At 40.5% G+C, this 13,100-nt stretch overlaps 1 long non-coding RNA gene across 1 annotated transcript in view; it reads left to right on the top strand.

Moving 5' to 3' along the window:
* The window catches only part of LOC116398749 (uncharacterized), a 93,257-nt gene extending 81,019 nt beyond the window's left edge, over positions 1 to 12,238 (top strand). Inside the window, exons 6-7 of the long non-coding RNA XR_004213768.1 lie at positions 5,419 to 5,476; positions 10,919 to 12,238. This is a non-coding gene — a long non-coding RNA (uncharacterized LOC116398749). The remainder of the gene's footprint in view (positions 1 to 5,418; positions 5,477 to 10,918) is intronic.
* Positions 12,239 to 13,100: the final 862 nt, after the last annotated feature.

Consider the following 13,100-nt stretch of genomic DNA (forward strand, 5'->3'; position numbering starts at 1 on the left):
GTGTGTGTGTGTGTGTGTGTGTGTGTGTGTGTGTGTGTGTGTGTGTGATAAAGAAGCATTCCAGCCACAGTGGATGCATGTCCTGGCTAATCCACAGGCCAAAACACACAGGCGGTTAAGTTTCCATGACCTCAACTCCATGCTGCTTGAACATGCACACGCATCCTGTACACACACACACACACAAACACACATGTACACACAATATTGTGTCTTCTTCTTGCTGTAGCTCTCTTTTCTTTTCTTTTTTCCTTTCTCCCCTCCTGCTGACTTTCATCTCTTTCTCTCGCTGCTGCCTCCTCTCTCTGAATTGCAACGTTTTGTCAATTACCATTCAGTTCATTGTTAACCCACTGAGGAAAAGCAAAGTGTGTTCTGTAATACCACAGGAGTTCTGCTGTCTTCAGAACAATTACGCCAATTAGCTCGCATTTAAATGGTTTCCAGAGAGGAGAGGCTAGGCTAATAACAGTCCAATGAAGTGACAACCAACCAATTAATCTCACTCTAATTGCTCAGTAGGTACCGTCAATCAGTCATAATCTCCCCCTCTCTCTCTCTGCTTTGTTTCTTGCTTTTAGCACACATTCCACCACTCAGTGGCCTGATTTACCAACTGTCAATCAATCAAATATAAACTCGCCCTTCCGCCCCCTCTGGAGATGGTGGTGCATTACAGTGTGTTGACATCACGGCCATGCTGCGAGTCAGCACATTTGGCTTCTAACATAACAGTGAGAAATACTGTGTTGACAAGAACAATCACTTGGAGAGAGGAAACTATAAGACAGAAAGTAGAGAAAAAATGAAAGAATGAGACACAAACCCATATTTCAAGGAATGGGGTGAGTATTACTTTTGGACAAACAGTGACCCATAATCAAAAACGCATATCCATTTAAGAGCTTAATGCTTGCAGCATAGATCAATTAACACAAACATAAATTCACTGAAACAGTCTGTATGCAGCAGACTGATGATCGATTGCTGGATCACTGTGTCACATCTTACAGCCTGTCTTTGAACTAACAGTCTCATAAGCTCAAATGTTTTCCTTAGAGATTTACTCTAAGTACTATTTTTAGAATGTGTCTGGAACGCTACGGTCTTTACACTCACTTAGAATGGCCTCTACTATTAATACTGTTGTAGCTTTTCAACGAGGGCTGAGGTTTTTAGAGACTCGATAAAACAAATTCATCCAACAATGAATGTCTTCTATGATTATTTTTCCATTTCCTCACGTTGAAAGGAGCTGTTGTTGTCGTTAGCTGAAGCCTATCGAGGGCCAGATGTATGCCGTGATGCATTAGGCCGAGTCTGTCGACGAATCAGAGAGTGTGTTGCTGAATGGGCAACAGTGCATAACAGTACTGATCTCAAGAGTACATGCACAATGGAATATCATGATATTCACCACATTCTAGTTTAAGCAGATCAGTGCTGTTTGGGCAGCAACCAAAGTAATGAGCAGAATATCACGAGTGTAATAAATAATGTAGATTATTATGGGCGCACTTGGATAGTATTGAAAGGCGTGCGCCCAGGGTGCACTGAGCAATCCATTGATATATTGCTGTTATTCCGTGTTTATACCTTTTATTATAATAGGAGACTATTCCCTCTGAAGTATGCTCAACCGACAGCCGGGCCTGTGTCAAGGCACCCCGCCAGGGGCTCCCTCACATCTCTGAAAACTATCGCAGCAAATTTCCAAACAGACGTTTTTTTGGGATAAACTTACCACATATCGGTAATCTAAAAGGTAACTTTTTCGCATGGAAACATTTAAAAGCTTGTAGCCGAGCTCAAAATCGTTCTCAAGGCACCCAGACGCAATGCATTGTTGGGCAGCTGAGTGTGTTCAGTAGGCTCACGTTTCACATGGAGAAATTCCTGCTAATGTATACATCCTGGCATTTCTTGAGAACACAAAATCCCCAAACTATACAGCGTGAATGCACTACATACTTAAATTTACGTAAGACTTAGTTTGAATGTTAATATGCAAGATAATAGAAATCACCAATGAAGTGGTTCCTTTAATGCTCACTTCCTGAAATCTTCCTGAAAAATTCCCATCATTGACTGATGTGTCAGGCACAGGCACGCCAGGCTATAAACTTACAATTACAACTGCATATATCACCACTGACACCTTTACATTATTCATTCCTAAGGTTATTAACATCAGTGTGCGTATGGTTCTGTGTGTGTCATTTACTGAAAGACAGAACTCACTTACCTGAGCCAATGCATATACTGTGCTGCATGTATCATATAGTTACTCTATATATGAAGTTTTCAACACATTTGTAGACTTTAAAGCTTTGCTCACCACATACATCTATTAGCTGAAGACTCATAATCTCCAATAGTTACAGGAATTCCAATGAATATCTTTATTTAGTCATTTGACAATGTGTTTTGAGTTGGACATTCAGTTTGACGTGGTCTCACACACACCACAGAATTCTGTTCTACAGTACGAGCTAGAAACGCATTCAAATTCACCAAAAATGTCAGCTCTTACTAAAAATAGAGATTTCTGCACCAATATCACTACATATCTTATTCCACTTTTCTCAAGATATGCTGATAGAAAACATGCTTCATCATTGTTACGAAGCTAAGATTCACTTGATACCTTCCATTTATGTTCATCTCTTTATCCAAAACAACTAAAATGAAAAATAGTATTTAATTTTGGTTAGATACTAGGATTTACCTCGATGGACATTATGAAGTTTTAGCTACAACCATATTGTATGAAGTATACAACAGAGTGGAAGAGGAGATATGAGACACGTATTCTCAAACATTAGTTGAAATCCACAGCATCATGAGTGTATGTTATGTGCCTTGTGTGGCACCATCACACGGCATGATGTGAAATATTGTTTTCCCTCACTGATGTTTAATTGTTCCTCGACCGATCTGCTCGTTCCCTTTTTCATTCTGGTTCCCACCACTAATTAGGAATGGGATTTAACGGCCTATGACTTTAGTGCAGGATCAGAACACGCCCAGCCATTATAAAAAGCCCAGGGACCCATAATGTGGTGTGGGCTTGGCGGCTAAAACCATCGGGTGGAGAGACAGGAGGGGAGGGGAGAGCTGGTAACAGTTTCTCTTGGTAGCTCTTTGAATTGTTGGTTGTGTCCTTTCTCGCCTTTGGCCTGTCATGAGAGGTTTCTCTCCCCCCGTTTTGAAATGGTTTTCTGTTTGTGTCCTCTGCTCTCCGGCTCTTGTTCGCAATGTCTCTCTGTTTCTCTCTGTTCCACCAGTCTCACCTCGCTCTCTACCCTCCATCCCCTCTCTCACACTCTCTCTCTCTCTCTCTCTCTCTCTCTCTCTCTCTCTGCCTGCCTCCCTTCCTCACACACTCTCTCGCCACAGTAAGACCTAATATGAACTTTTGACAGGAGCTGGGATCTTTGTTTAATTGCCAGTGTTACTGCAAATGCCCTCATAAATCTATGCTGTAATGCCTTTGAAACGCCTTCTAGGCCTTGCAATCTCTCTCTCTCTCTCTCTCTCTCTCTCTCTCTCTCTCTCTCTCTCTCACACACACACACACACACAATCTCTTTCTCACTTTCTCCCACTTTCTCCCACTTTCCTTCATGCACACCCAAGCGCACACACAATCGCACACACAGATATGATGTGTGAGAATGAGGGCTTTGAGGTTGTTTGTGCACAGATCAGACACAACAGCTCCAATGTTTGTTTGCAATTTCCACAGGCTCTGGTCCAGTCCACCAAACACATGGGAATTTTAGGATCAGCATCTTCTCAAAAAGCTGCTGGGAATATAACTGAGCAAAGAAAGAGTGCAATGAGGTTCTTATTTTTCTGTGTTTTTGTATGATGTAATCTGTATAGACTAGTTTTTAGTGGAGGGTGAAAGGGGGAGAAAGAAGAGCAAGACAAGTGGTGATATAATATAGGAGAGTCTAAATAACCAGATCAATCTGGTTAAGAATTCACCTCTAATGTATTACATTCTGTTAATGTTACCTGGATGGGTCTTTTGTAAACTTGTATGTATTCCTGCAACTTTATATTGCTGTTTGCTTAAATTCTTCTTTCAGCTTTAATACTTCATCCTTAAAATTACCTTTTAATATCAGTTACTCACTGCGTGTTCCTTTGAATTCCTGAAGAAAACTCTCCCATGCCTCCATAGTGAACATAAAGTCCAAAAACTGAGTAAATCCTTTATACATTGAAGTAAACGGAGGCCAAGTTTAACGACAGTAAAACTATTTCACTATCTTGTTTATCCAGCCGCATGCTCAGTACTTCCAAACGCGCATTTTTGCCCAAAAAATATATACATTTAAATCACTTCCTTTTATGCGCGCACGGATCCGCAGCACGCATGTGCAAACTTGGACGGTAGTGGCGGAAGAGTCTTAAATAGGCGAGTAAGACTTTGGATAAAATGCATGTGTTTGAGAAGTGCTGAGCATACGGCTGGATAAAAGAGACTTGGATTATACTGCACAAGTTGTGTGAAGTAAATAATATATCATAAGAAGGCAGTACTGCAGAAGGTTTGATAAAGTATGTCTCTTAATTAACTTGCCATGCATTTAATCAACCTAAATACTAAAAATAAAACTTGAACACTCAAACATGGTGAGCTATAGTTATGTATAATTGCTGTTACATGTGTAATATGTTTGCTGTTGGGATTTTGCACTCTGTATCAGTTCACCTCCCATGATAGTATTCAGAATATTGCCTGCGGTGTTATTTGTAATCACCATATGAAGCTACAGCACATAAATACCTTGTCAGAGGAGTCAGACATGGGATTTCATTACTCACGTAGTTGTTTTAGTTTTTGTGGTGTGCAATGTCCCGGGCAGCATGAAGTCAAAACTGAAGGCCTGTCCACCTTTACACCCATACCAGAAAGTGAAGCTCACTGATATACTTACTGTAATGTGGTCAAAGAAACATTTTGGTCTTTGGTGACAACAGGTGGACTTTTTAATGTCAATGTTGTCACTCAGTCTGCTCATACACAAGCACAAGCACCAGCAAAGTAAGAAGCACCAACATATGCAATAGTGTTTGGCCTAAAATGAAACATTACTGGTGCCAGGGCTTTTAAATTGATGAATAAACAAACATACAACATGCTGTAAAGGCACTGAGCTTATGGTCATCATAGGCCAGAAACACTGTGGATCATTGTAGTGGGCTTTATAGCAGACATATACACAAACCTTTAAGAAGACTAATACAGTTCAAGCATTATGTCAAAAGCTTACAATCAATTTCAAGGGAATATAAATGAACTCATGTACAGGTTTAGTTGCCATTCTTAACCTGGAAGCAAAAATCTGAAGCTGTGCATGAAACCAGAGAATAACACATGTAAACACAGTTATTGTTTTTCAGGTGTGGCAGAGAGAGTCAGAGGGGAACACCACTGGGTCTAGACAGGACTATTAACCGGGTAAGTGTTACAATCTCTGTCTGTTGTCTATTACACTATACAATGCCTGTTTGTCTTTGCACATCTCTCCATTTACATCTCTCTTCCTTTCTCTCTGCAGACCTGATTTTTTTTTTTCTCTTATTGTCTTTGTCTCCATCTCTCTCTCCCTCTGTGCCCCTACAGTTGATTACATGAATTATTTACAGCACGTAAATCCTCAGCAGCTGCTCTCTGTTTGCTTTTTTGCCCTCCTTGTTCCTCTCTATTTTCTCTTTCAGGGTTAACACGGTAGGATTTTTCTCAACTTTGTCACCTCTCCTTCCCTCTCTGTGCCTGGGGTTAATCTCTCTCTCTCTCTCTCTCTCTCTCTCTCTCTCTCTCTCTCTAATTACACAGCCCTTAGTTGCAGCCTTGTAATTTCCCATGGCTTTGCTTGTGACTGGCTGAATTCCGTTTTTTTATTCTGTCATAATGGGAATTTTAACCGACAAGTTCACAGTTATTTGTTTGTTTGTGTATGTGTCTTTCACTGTGTATCTGTATGTGTAGATGGGTGGTACACACATATAATATCCTTACAATCAAGACTTGCATGTGGGCTCAAAATAAAAAAGTAAAAAAAGTTTTAGAAAGTTTCAGAAACGGTGCCATATATACAACAGAGAAGATATTTTCTTTCACTCCAGGCTTCAAATGCTTTAATAAGGATTCCAAACTAGGCTGTCAAATTACTCCCCCCCCACACACTTTCTTCTTTGGTCCCTTCAATCAAATCCCTAGGTTTGACTCCAAGCATATTTTTTCATGTACATGTGAAGTAATTTCATGTTGAAAAGAAGAAAAAAATTAGTGGTTCCACACAAGAAAATCTATCAAAAAATAGCACAAGCCTAATTCAAAACAAAAAAAAGAGACAACGAAAGGGAAGCATTACCTTTGGCTCTGTTAAATAATTTATTTTTCCCCATTCACATTCCATTGTTCGAAGCCAGAGCCGATCTGTCCAATATTACTGCTAATCTAATTTCAAAGGGTTGCAGTCATGTTAAAGCACTTTTTAATTGTGATAAGGAATATGCTTTCATGCTTAAACCCTTCTCGTCAGTTCGTCTGGACAGAACCCATAAATATTGAGGCCTTTTTTTCATTGGCAATTAAAATTAGAATTGGTCACATTTTTCACTGTCAGCCATTTCCTTTGCACACAAAGACATGTGTGCCCCCCCTGCACGCCCACGCACACACACACATGCATTTAGACACATGCAGAACCAGACATTGCCATATAAGTGCACGCAGAAGCACATACAAAGTGTATAAATAGTGAGGTTTTTTTGCCAAAGTTAATAACACTTAACACAAAAACCTTGCTTGATTTCCTTGGACATTAAAACCTCTGCAAAACTGAAAGTGCTCAAAGGCTTTTCTAGCTTTGCAACTCTGGCAGGGCTGATGATTCACCACAGGCTTCCCTGTTGTTCCTATGACACATGAGATGTAGGCTGTCCCCGTATTGTCCAGAGATAACACAGTGAGATGATTCTTGAGTGAATCACTTGCACTGTAGTGCTTTTGACACGGAACATTCTTGAAGTTTTGAAATGTACAGTACCCAACGTTCTGAGGCAGTGGAGCAGAAAGATGTAATTCTTGTTGTGACAATAGTAGTTTGGATAGCATGTACATTGTACAGAGCAAGAGCGGCGTGAAGGTGTACAATTGGTTGCAGCTATCGGGTAAATATCCCTATCTATTTTGCCTCAAAACAATTCTCCTCTGTTTTGGGCCTTTGCGAATGGGCACATCTCAATATTGTTTCCACAAATAAGAGGAATACAAAAGAGAAGAACAAAAAGAAGAAGAGTAACTGTGTTCTCTGCCACATCCACAGTCACATGGGGAAATTGTGCGTCCAGCGCGTCTACAATAGATCCGGAATGTGTTAGCCTGGCAAAAGGAAATATAAGCCTAGCTCTTTTAAAAGCAAAAAAATACACCTTCTTATGTAAAATGTATCCAAGGGACATTGAGTTCAATGTGAATAGAGTCTGAGTCTGGAGCATTAACTAATACTAACCGACGCATGCATAACTAGCAGTCTTATTCGATTATGTGCATATTGACTTATCTTCACACTGCGGTTATGGTACGACAGACATGTTTGACAACCCCATTAGGACCATCATTTTACTTTATGTTATGGTTCATATGTTGCCACTTATACATTAATTAGCATGTCATAAGTGACTTAAGGCTAAGAAGTTGGTGAGGGGACCCCCCTTGTAGAGGCCCATCAATTCAACAGAGAAAAACTCTTTCAGTGACATGCAGCATTACTAACGCTGCAGTCAGACTGACAGCTCTAGCTTCACTGCAGTAGCTCTCACACTTTACCGTAGCACAACTTCGCACTGCAGTCAGTCAGGGTTTTAGACATACTGCAAATTGTTCAAACTGAGTTTCCCCACTGACAACACATGGAGCGAGATTTGTTTCTAAGTTTGGAGAATAAACTATTAGTGACGGTGAAGGAACAGAAGAAGCTTGACTTCGGTTCGTTCCCCCTCACCTCAGCTCACTACAGCGTGCCTTTACCACTGCAGTCAGTCTGGGTATTGAGTTTTGGCTGACATTGCTGGGTTGGCTCACTGCTTGTTTAGCAGTCTGAGCCAAGCATGTGCGGCTGTCTGAGTGAGTGTGTGTTTATGTGCATGCATGTCTGTGCTTGTGTTTCTGCAGGATACGTGTGGATGTGTGTATACGACTGACTGTGTGCACGTCCCTATGTGCTTGCATGTGCCTCGTGCAGTGAGAAAGGTCTGTAAACCTTGATGGGGTGGGTTTCTTTGGGGAGAGGGGGTGGGGGGTGGGGTGGGACTTGTTGTGCAATGTGGCCTCATTACCCAGGTGTTTACCCCCAAACACAGGAAGCGCTTGTCAATGATGACTGTCTGCCGGCAAACATCGCCTGAGGGAAAGATATAGGGAGGAAGAGAGAGAGAGAGGGAGACAGAGGGAGGTTGAATCATAGAAACAAGGCTTTGTATCCATCTATCCATCTATCCATCTATCTATCTATATCACATCCATGGGTGCATGCTTCTGTGTGTGTTTCTTCTTTCCAAATGTGTGTCTGTGCCAGTCAAACTCACACTGGCAGGTCATTGGGTTCCTCCACTCCACTCACCAGTGGAGGGAGGGGGGGAGAGAGAGAGAGAGAGAGAGAGAGAGAGAGAGAGAGAGAGGAGACATACAAGCTGTTGACGGGGATTTATGAGCTGATAGTGTCAGACTGCAAGCACAACAACAGTCTCCCTGTCTCTGCCTGTCTGCTCATAGAGAGAGAGAAACAGAGACTGACAGAAAAATGGAAGGGGGAGGAGGGGTGAAGAGAAAGTGAGGCAGCAAAATTAGTTGAAACAGAAAGAGCAGATAGAGGGAGGGAAAAAATAACATAGAGGAAGACAGGGAAAGAGGATTGGGATTAAATTTGTGTAGGGTTATCTCTTCTTTCTCCCATCACAATGCATATTTTTTTTTCTTCACAGACCTTTTCCTTCCCTCTTCACTTCAACATCATAGCAGCATGAGCTGACTTGTTGTTGATTGGTGACTGCTTTTATTTTTGCTTGTTTACACTCATGCAGGTCAGAAACCACGTGTTCACGTTTTAAATATAAACCAAAGGCTATTGTTGGTCTCGCGTGACCACAGAGATGATGACGAGGACTGTACTGAGATGACCGTGCACACATATTCTGGACAATAATATATCCTCCACCATATTGTTGTGTCACATTTTTGACAAAAGCTGAGGATTTCACATTTGATAAGATAAGACTATTATAATGAAGTGTGGACAATTGTTCATTTTTAACTACTGTGCAAGAATAAACATTACAGAAGGCAATTGTCCTCGTGTCTGCGTGTGTTTATACGCGAGTGTTCCGATTTGCCATGGCGAGTCAGGGGTGTTCACTGAAAGATGACACACTGATATAGTTGGACTGTCTGACTGTCTAATGTATACGAGAGGCACAGTCTGGCGGGAACTTTGTCTAATTTTCTGTTCGGAGTATAAATCTATTTGATGACTTCTACAATATATCCTCTTTGGGTTCCTTCTCAGCTGAGGCTTTCGTTTTCATATGGCAGTGTTTTCCTCACCAGACTAATCGAGTTTGCTGTTACCAGGAAATGCACCCTTTATGAGTTCCATTCTTTTACATAAAGTCACTTTGCTTACACAGACATTGAGACATGTGTCAAGGACTTAAATCTGTATTCATATGCTGTATCTGCAAGTTATTGATCAGTTGTATTTAGTTCTACTTAAAGTTTACATGGAATTCATAAGTGAGACCCAAATGCATAACCCAATGTTGTCAGTTGTTCCCTTGTATATTCTCAGGTCTAAAATCAAACTGTACATATAGACATCCTGCGTCTCTGTGAAGACACTGGCTTTCAATTTTGGATGTTTAAAATACCATACCCTGTTAAATGTTATGATTTTCATAATAACAGTGATCCAGAAATTAAGTCTGCCAGACTGACATGTTGGGAGACAGACAGCCTGACAGTGCAAAGTGTGCATACCCCCTAGGGATAATATAGACTTTGTAGTGATTTACATGTCAGATCCTGTTTAATGATATAGTATTAAAGAGTGGTGATTTATGAGGCCATTTTCATTTTGCCCAGAGACTCATATTCAGACTCACGGTTTAGCTTACACTCTGCAACATGCTGAGTAATGATCCCATGTTGACTTCCCCAGAAAAGCAAACGTCATCTTACAGAAGTCCTCTCTATAGAAAATGGCCTTTAGTCGCAAGTGCAATACATGTGCACTAATTGTTATTTGTACAGTAAAGGCAACATGTGCGACCCTCAGATGACCATAAGCTGCAGATCCCATTAAGGCAAAGTTGGTCCTCTGATTAAGGCTTTCAGTCCAAGAGCAACAGTGCAGGGGGCTAAGGATAGCAGGTAGTAGGGTTGTTCACACGCGGTGTAAAGAGCAACATAACATCTAGGGACCGCTAGATTATCTTACAATTACTTAGAATTTTTTTTTCTAGAGTTTTAAGGTCTACTGTAATTAAACCATCATTGTCTTGGGTTGTATTCAAGGCGTCTACATTCTTACATATTCTAATTCTGACAGTGAGTGAAAGATAACATTAGTGAGAATTTGGGCAGTGAAATTTACAATGAAAGAGTAAATATATATATTAAATCTACAAATGATCTTGGTGATCATTATGGAGACTGTCACATTGGAGCTGATTGTGTGCAATAACATATATCATCACAGGCGCCCCCCCAACACAACAGGGAAATGAAAAGAAATGTTTTAAAATTCAATTCATTGTGTTCATATTTACGGGCATTCATCTTTCTATATGTCTGCTCTTTGTGTGCGTGTGTGTGTGTGTGTGTGTGTGTGTAATGCAGATCTTCAATGAAACCTGTGTGGAAATAGAGAAGAAAATGAAGATAAAGAGGAAAACTGCTTGATGGAGTCAACAGTTAATTATGCATATCAATCACATATACGATATGTTCGTCATCTCTGTTGTCATATACTTTAACTCCTTCGTTTCCCAAGTGTTACTTTTCACAGGATATCACCGACTGTAAATAAGTGAGAAAATCATTATGCATTGATGTTATTTGGTGTGTGCTATATGATGTGAATCACAACAACTCTTGCTGCAAAGTTTTGTTAATGTTTCTCAAGACAATGAGCTTATATAGAGCTCTATAAAAATTTACAAATGAATTCATTGCAAATTCAGGACCACCATGAGCGTTACTGCGCTGTACGTGTGTGTGATGTATTTGGAAATGACTATTCTTGTTTATGTTCACTGATACATGAGAAAGTGCTGTTTATTTGTCCACATTGTTGTTCCGCAATAGTGCCTCCTCTTTACGGTACATAGCTTTTTCCTAATGCTTCTCATGTACTGTATGTACATTTGAGAGAACATGTGATCAGAACAATGTATAAGGATTGACAGTGTTAGGCAGCTTCGACAACCCTACTGTCTGGTACAACAACATATTCATGTATGTGCATTGTATTGGTTAAGAAGTAATTATCCCAATGTGGTCACGGGGGGAACGAAGACAACATTAACAACATGTACTCATACAATATGTAAAGCTCTGTGTAGAAATATTCCCAGAATGTAGAGCTCTAATGGGACAATATATGTACAGCATTCCACTTTTATCATCCCACCATAGATTATTAATGAATGTATTGTTCTGCGACAAATCTAGGTAATATAAGGTTGAATAAAGAATTTTTAATGGTGTCTCAACAGACTCGTAAAAACATGGGACTACACTTGTCATATGAGAATCTAGCAGTGTAGGAATGATGCACTGTATAAAGTACCTTTTATATGTGACGTCTTCCACATCTGTGTTTTAAAACCCTGTAAGTATTTAGGAGTTGAGTGGCTTGCTGCAGGGTGCTGTTGTAATGTCACTAGAGACTTAAGATGCAAAGTGAGCAATGTGTCATAAATACACTAAAAGCCTTCTTAAGCCTTGTTTTATAATATGTTTGTGGTTCACTTACTGCATGTCCTTTATTTTTGCACGTCCAGTTTGACCGGTAATGATAGAAACAGAACTGTTGCACGGGCTGTGCAAAGTGTGTGACCGCACACGGTCTCCGTGTATATGTACTTATATATATATATATATGGGATTACATGCATATAAAAAGCATATAAACATTGAACAAAAAGTTCAGAAATTAGTGTTTGGTCGATTATTTCTCTGTTGTAACAATGCTTCTTGGCAATAAATGTTATACCGTTGGAAAGCCTGTTTATTTACCTTTACGGTGCCCCATTTGTAAGGATCATGCATTTCTGGGATGAGCAGCACAGCTGAGTATGTGGGTTGCGCCCATGAAAAATTTGCCAAATCTTCTCTGCCAATGCCAAACAGCTTATTCTGCAGTCAAAGTCTCAAAGTCAATTTCACACTGCATAGTCAAGACAGAGCATAAAAATTGTTTTAAATTATGAACGATTCTCTCTCGTTTCCCCTGTCTGTGGATTGGTACAATGGGGGGGAAGAATGGGCTGAAGGCCAAAAGTTCTATTAACAACCACTACAAGCAAACTAAGTGACGTGTACTGTTTGTCTGTCTGTTTCTTGTTCTCCTCCACTCAGTTTCAGTGATACGGACATAGCTGTGCGAGTGTCGGTGCGTCTTTACCCACACACAATGCTGTCCATCGTTCCAAAACAACAGTCACATGTATTGGGCAAATAATGTAGCTTTTTTTGTTGTTTATGTTTCTATAGACACATCAAGTCCAAAGGTGCTAAATTTAATAATTCAGGGGGGAACAGGAGGGTGGGCCTCAGCCCCCTTGTGGCGCCAAGCAAGAGTGCATACAGTAGAACTAGAATAACTACAGTATGTGAACCTGACTGTGATTCATGCCCATACTTTGCAATAAGCAGGGCCTCACACCCCCCATGCGACGACCATGGATGGAAACCAACTTCTATCTGCCTCCCTCGATCTTTGTCTGTGGTTACTAACCCCAGCTTCAGTGGTCAGATCTGGGCCCCAGCTGTCCATGGAGAGTTTATCACACTTCCT

Source organism: Anarrhichthys ocellatus, unplaced genomic scaffold, assembly GCF_004355925.1.
Source record: "Anarrhichthys ocellatus isolate YVR2014 unplaced genomic scaffold, GSC_Weel_1.0 scaffold89, whole genome shotgun sequence".
Classification (NCBI taxonomy): Eukaryota; Metazoa; Chordata; class Actinopteri; order Perciformes; family Anarhichadidae; genus Anarrhichthys; species Anarrhichthys ocellatus.